The sequence below is a fragment of the Eumetopias jubatus genome, unplaced genomic scaffold, assembly GCF_037043125.1.
Source record: "Eumetopias jubatus isolate StellerSeaLion01/CBP00866 unplaced genomic scaffold, mEumJub1_p1.0 scaffold_14, whole genome shotgun sequence".
In the NCBI taxonomy this organism is placed as follows: domain Eukaryota; kingdom Metazoa; phylum Chordata; class Mammalia; order Carnivora; family Otariidae; genus Eumetopias; species Eumetopias jubatus.
The window spans coordinates 59,055,936-59,062,424 of NW_028274820.1; positions in this window are offsets into that span (position 1 = coordinate 59,055,936).

Sequence of the window (6,489 nt, forward strand, 5' to 3'; positions counted from 1 at the left end):
GGGGAACTATTTTGCATTTGTATTGTATTTTTTGCCAAGAAGCCATTGCAAAGGTTTCTTTGCATTTTCTTGTTTCCTGAAGCAATTTCTTCTGCTGGTGTTTTAGTTACAAAACATTTTATTAAGTTTAAAACTGGATTCTTTTGTGAAATTGGGGTGGCCTTATGTTAAAATATTGACTGAAATGGAAACATATTTCTTAGTGTTAAAAGAAAAGCCCACTTGGTTCTGACTTACATAGGATAGCGGCAACCTACAAAACTGAGCAAGTTGAGTGTACATGAGAGCACACTTTTTATTTCCCACCTGTTTGTGGGCTTGATGAGTCATTCTTTTTTTTTTTTAAGATTTTATTTATTTATTTATTTGAGAGAAAGAGTGAGCGAGAGAGAAAACACAAGCAAGGGCAGAGGCAGAGGGAGAAACAGACTCCCCTGCTGAGCAGGGAGCCTGATGCAGGACTCAATTCCAGAACCCTGGGATCCTGACCTGAGCCGAAGGCAGATGCTTAACCAACTGAGGCACCCAGGTGCCCCATGATGAGTTCTCATTCTTAAATTATCCGGAATTCATTTGCTTTGGCTGCTCCTCTGGAGTGAAAAAGCCCATAGTCTTCTTCCTCTTGGCTTTAGAGGAAAAGGAAGGAAAATCCTGGTTTTTCTGGACCTTTATCACCTCTGCTCTAGTTTTGTACCCAGCTTCCTGTTCAGGTGAAGCTGGCTGGTAGGTGAGAGTGTGGCTTTGACTGTTTGGGAACTCACTCCTTCTGTGCCAACCTGGCTCTGCACTGCCATCTTTGAGCACCTCAACTTATCAGTAAAGGCTCCAGAGAGCATCCTATGACTCCCTCATGGGCCAGCCAATAGCCCCCATTTCCAACAATGGAGTTGGGGGACCAGTGAGGATTCGTGTGCCGAAAAGGCAGCTCTGTCATTTGAACACTATCAAGCCTCTACTGCATGCCTGGACCCTGTCTTCAAGGGTCTGGCCTGAAGGGTCTGCTACAGCAGATCAGCCTTACCTACTGGGCAGAACATCAGAAGACTCTGTCCGCAAGCGGAGCTACGGAGCCACCGTGGAGCCATGGACCCATCCCTGCAGTGCTCCCTCTGTACCAGAAATGCCCATCACGGGCTACACGGGGGACATTGCCTTACATGCTGTGAAGGATGCAATGAGTAGGAAACTCATCTTCACAGCCATGGTCCAGGACACCAAGTGTGGAGTCAGGCGGGTTGGATTCAAGTTGCAGCCTTGCCACGCACTTGGTGGGAAGCTTCAGTGAATCCTCCTCTTTTGTTCGGGGCTTGGCACATAATAGATGCTCGGGTAACACTCTGTATATTGGTTCTCAATTCTATTTTAGTGCACAATAGGGAGCAGCATCTGTGGTGGCCTGATAGTTGGGGTGGAGAGAACACGGTGCTCATGTTTTAAGACATGAAACCTGCCAAATCCTCCAGTGACCAGGTTTGCTCTGCCTATGCCCAGTGGTTCTGGCCTCAGTGGCAGGTAAGGCACAAACATCTGGATTGAGAGCCGAGGCTACGTATGGAATAGTTGGAATGTCATTGGTGCTGCTGCTGATGTTTTGAATTGAACTTGAGCGTTGTGAGGCAGGACCCACCTGTTCTCTGAGCCCCACACCCCCTGTCGCCTCCCTCCAGAAGCTTCAACATTATCTCTCCTGCCTTGCTCTGAAGACTTGGGAAGTCTGGCAACCCCTCACTTCCCTGAACATCCAGATGTGCCCATTGAGCTGTGAAGAACTTCTACAGGTCAGACTGCAACACAACCAGGACTCTTTACAAGCCCCACCATGTTGGCCATAAACGAGGACTCACTTGCCTGCCTTCTTGGCGCTTAGCAAAGCCTTTGGTTTGGTCCTAAAGTGTGGGTGACATTTGGACCGTGGAGGGAGTGCTCCAAGAAGAGCAAGGAAGCTTCTCTTACCTACCGATAAGGCATTTTCTCCACGGTGCACGGTGGACCTGAAATCCTGTGAGTGATTTTTCTCCAGACGTGGATAGGAGGCCATTCTTTTTGTTCATTCTCCTGTAGAGTCCGGTTGATGTCTTGCCAATGTAGCAGGATGCTTCCCCACTCCAGATGGGCAGGAAGCCAAGAAATGCAGTTCTGTGTTTGTCCAGGCACAGATAGTTGAGAAAAAGCCCTGAAGCAAATGTACAGTTTATATCTGTCCAGCGCCTGCTGCAGATAGTCTCTTATTTCTTAGCAACAGGACAAGCCCCAGGCAAAATTCAGTTTGACACAAGAAATGTGCTTTTCCAAACCTACAGAGTCCTATTATGCATCAGGCTCGTTCAGCGAATAATGTCAGGAGTCCTCACTATGCAGGGCCACTTGCTTCTATTGTTCCATGCTTCCCCTCTCCTGCTGTGACCTGGGTGACTCTGGGAGAGCAAAAGGATTGTGAACACCCGCTTATGTCCCACTTAATCTGGAGGGCAAATCTGCGGCTAACAGCAACACAACAGAAGGTCACTTGATGACTTCCGAAGTCACACATTTGCCTTATCAGAGCTCACTGATGTACAAGCCCACACACAAAAGAACCTGCCTCCTCGTTCATCAAGTAAGACTTTGGTGAGTCGACGGGAGATGAGAACTTGCTCGTGAATTCCAACTGTAGTTAGTGATTGTTTTTTTCTTCAAGCTCCTAAGTTTGAATTGGGTAAAGTATGTGACTCATGAAAAAGGTTTGATTTAAGGGATTTGGGATCTTGGTTTTAAATGTATGCTTATGGGTATGGGAACACTGTGTGTGGGGGGGCGGACAATGTATAATCACGGGTAAATATTCAGATCAGAAATCCAGAATGCATTCCAGCTGTGGGATTCTTGTTGTTGTTGGCTGGTTTTGCTCTGGGTGTGGGGGAGTGGTGCAGTCTATCCAAACTAGCCCCATGTAACTACACTTCCCTCAAGATTTGGTTTTTTAACAGAACAACAAATGCTCATACATTTAGAAGTGAGAGCTAAACACTGCGTCTTTATTTTGTTTAGTCAGGTGATAGTTTAATCCTGCCTTTTTTCGACTCTGGTTTCTAACCTTACCAGTGGTGAGTGTTGAAGAGAAACCTGTCATTTTGGCTGGGGACCTCATAACTTACATGGACTTCAGCAACGCTCATGAGTTTCTTCTGACAGATGCGTGGACGGTTTCCACTCCTTTCCCAGCCCCCCAAGACACACAGGTTTGGTTGGATTACACTGCTTAGCCTGCTGAAGAAATGGGAAAATCAGTTAGGAATTAATGGAGAGTGTCGGGTTTGGCTGGAGACACCAGGCAAGGACCATGTTTGATTCCACTTTAGTCCTCAATGTCCGGATGAAAATTTCAGAGCTGCTGGCCTCCGTAAGGGTGAATCTGACAGCACTTCCAGTGAACGCTGCCTTCTGGCTGCCATGATGTCAACTCGAAGGCAGAGAGGAGAAGCCAAAGCAAGAGAGACCCAGGGCACCAAAGGGGGTTTTCTGGAAGTGTCTCCTCTCATTCCCTGATTTGGGACCTTGGCCTCCAAATCTTCATTTGAATGCACGTGAATTTGACCATCTCTCAGGTTCTTTCATTCAAGATTGATTCCCTTTTACGGATCTCTAAGGCCTCAGAGACCATGCAGGATAAATAATAGTAATTGTGCTTTGGGGTTCAGAGGTCAGGAACCCTAGGAAGGTGATCTGGAGGCTGAAGGGTGCAACTGCCAAGAAGGACACAGAAATGCAATTTTTCTTCAACTAAAAAATTATAAATTAGGTGGTTCAGTCAGTTAAGCATCCAACTCTTGGTTTCAGCTCAGGTCCTGATCTCACAGTCAAGAGATCAAGCCCCACATCGGGCTCTGTGCTCAGCGGGGAGTCGGCTTGAGATTCTGTCTCGCCCTCCCTCTCTGCCCCTCCCCCCACTCTCATTCTCACACTTGCTCTAAAATACATAAAATGTCAAAAAAAGTTATAAATTGGGAAGGTAACTATCTACTTAAGAGAGGGGTCATAATGAAGTGAGATCATGCATAAAATGTATAGCACAGTGCCAATATGCAGTACTTTCTCAGCATAGATGATTGAAAACGTGACTAAAACTCTCAAGCAAGCAACATCCCCCAGGACCTCACAACTCCCGAGGGCAGATCCAAGCCGTGACCCTGCATTCTCTGATTTCAAGTTTAGTGATCATTCCACTGATCATCACACCTACTGAGAAGTCCCCCAAGCTGGGTTGCCTGGCAGTTAACTGTGGTCAGTCCAAAGTAGAAGTTCTGCTTCAACATTCATTACACATGATCTGATTCCAGGTAAAGAATTTAGTCTTAATGTTGGATTCACTCAGGTGGTCGACAGAAATGTATGACATCCAAATTACATGCAGACCACTTGCACCTTCTCCTGTATTAGGTAGAGCGTTCATGCCTTCACTTATTCCCACTGAGTATTTATTGAGAGCTGACTTAGCACCATGCCCAGGGATACTAAATCTTGCATCAGGGCTCATTAAAGAAATGTAAGGCAGTGTCCCCAGGCAGCTGATGGGATGAGACAGGCAGACACACGCAAGAGAGGAGCATTGCAAACATTGCCCGAAGGGCCAAAGAGAATTCTACAAATCAGTACCATGCTAACACCAAGAAGAGGGAGCTCCAGGGGACTGAGAGATAAGCTACAGTTGAATCTTGAAGAATGTTGCTGGAGGGAAAAGGAGAGAAGGATATTATAAAGCAGGGAGAAGCCTACATCAAGACAGAATTCTCTACTCACCAAAATGGTGTTGATACTTAGAGTTTTCTTTTTCTTTTTTTTTTTTTTAAGATTTATTTATTTATTTGAGAGAGAGAGAGCACAGAGAGGGAGAAGCAGACTCCCCGCTGAGCAGGGAGCCGGATGTGGGGCTCCATCCCAGAACCCTGGGATCATGACCTGAGCTGAAGGCAGATGCTTAACTGACTGAGCCACCCAGGCGCCCAGATACTTGGAGTTTTCAAGAGTTGTCAATATCTTCTTACACAGTGGTTCTCAATGTATGGCAACTGCATCAGAATCATTTGGGGAGGTTGTGATATAATAAAATATATTTGGTCTATGTCCCTGGTTCTTGACACAGAGCTCCTAAAACTCTTGGCATTTCCTGAGTGATAGGAGCATCTTTTGTTATTCATTAAAAAAAAAAAAAAAACCCTTCTGAATCATATCTGAGTTTATGCTAGCAAGGCAACTCTTGGTGGGCCCTGAGTTTCAAGGGAAGGGCTGAACACAGCAGAAAGATCAAGCACATGATTAAAGGATTGACTTGCAGCTGCGGGGTGGGGGGTTGCTTCAAGATCCAGTCCAATCACAAATGGCCAATGATTGAATCAATTGTGCCTACTAATGAAGTCTGGATAAAAACTCTTAAACGATGAGGTTCTAGGAGCTTCTAGGTTTGTGAGCACATTCATGTGCTGGGAAGAGGGTGCACCCAGCAAGGACATGGAAGCTATGTGCCCCCCACTCCTTACCTTATGCTATAGATTTCTTGTTAGACTGTTCCTGAGTTGTGTTCTTTCTAATAAGGCATTAGGTGTAGGACTTTTCCTGAGTTTTATGAGTCACTTTAGCGAATTATCAAAACTGGGGAGGTGGGGGTGGGATATAGAAACCTTTGAATTTGTAGCCAAGTCAGACAGAATGTGGGTGGCCTAGAGACCCTGCACTTGCAACCAGCCTCTAAAAAGAGGGCCGTCTTGTGGGACTGAGCCCTTAAACCTGTGGAATCTGACACCAACTGCAGGTAGTTCGTGCAGAATACGAGGACCGGTGTGTTGGGGAATTCGTTTTGATAAGCAGCACGAGGATATTTATTAAAATTCCAGTTCCCAGGCCCATAGTGCGAACTATGGAATCAGACTGTGAGTGGGGCCCGGGAAGCTCCCCAAGTGATTCGGAGGCACACCAGTTTTCCAGAACACCCATCACAGTTTCTGCTTTGGCAACCTCCTTATCAAAGACAGAGTTTGTCCTGCCAGAGGCACTAGGCTCCAGACTCTGGCAGTTAACCAGTTTGCCAACTGTTACTGCCTACCTGGAGTTGGAAAGGCTACACAAGCAGCTACTTGTAGAGTTTGGCCCTGCCGTGTCAAGAGTCGCCTGAGTCAGGTCCACCCACGTGGACCCCTTCTGCCTGACTCCGTTGGTGCGGGGTGGGTAGATTCTGTGAAGCCAACAGGAAGAGGGGGGTGGATCCCTCGATTTAGTTCCTTCCCAAATCCTCTCTGGATTAGGAAGACGCTCGCTAGCCCTGACATCGCAGAATTTCCGTATCTCTAAAGTGGGGGCTTGTGTCAGGAACCTTAACGTGGTTGCCCCTCCCTGGAGGAATGCCCAGGGGCAAATTCCTTGCGTGGGGAGCCCATGAACACAGACCCCCACCTCCACAGGGCAGGAGAGGCCTTCCTCAGGCCCAGGAACCTCTCTGGTTCCCATAAAGACATTCCT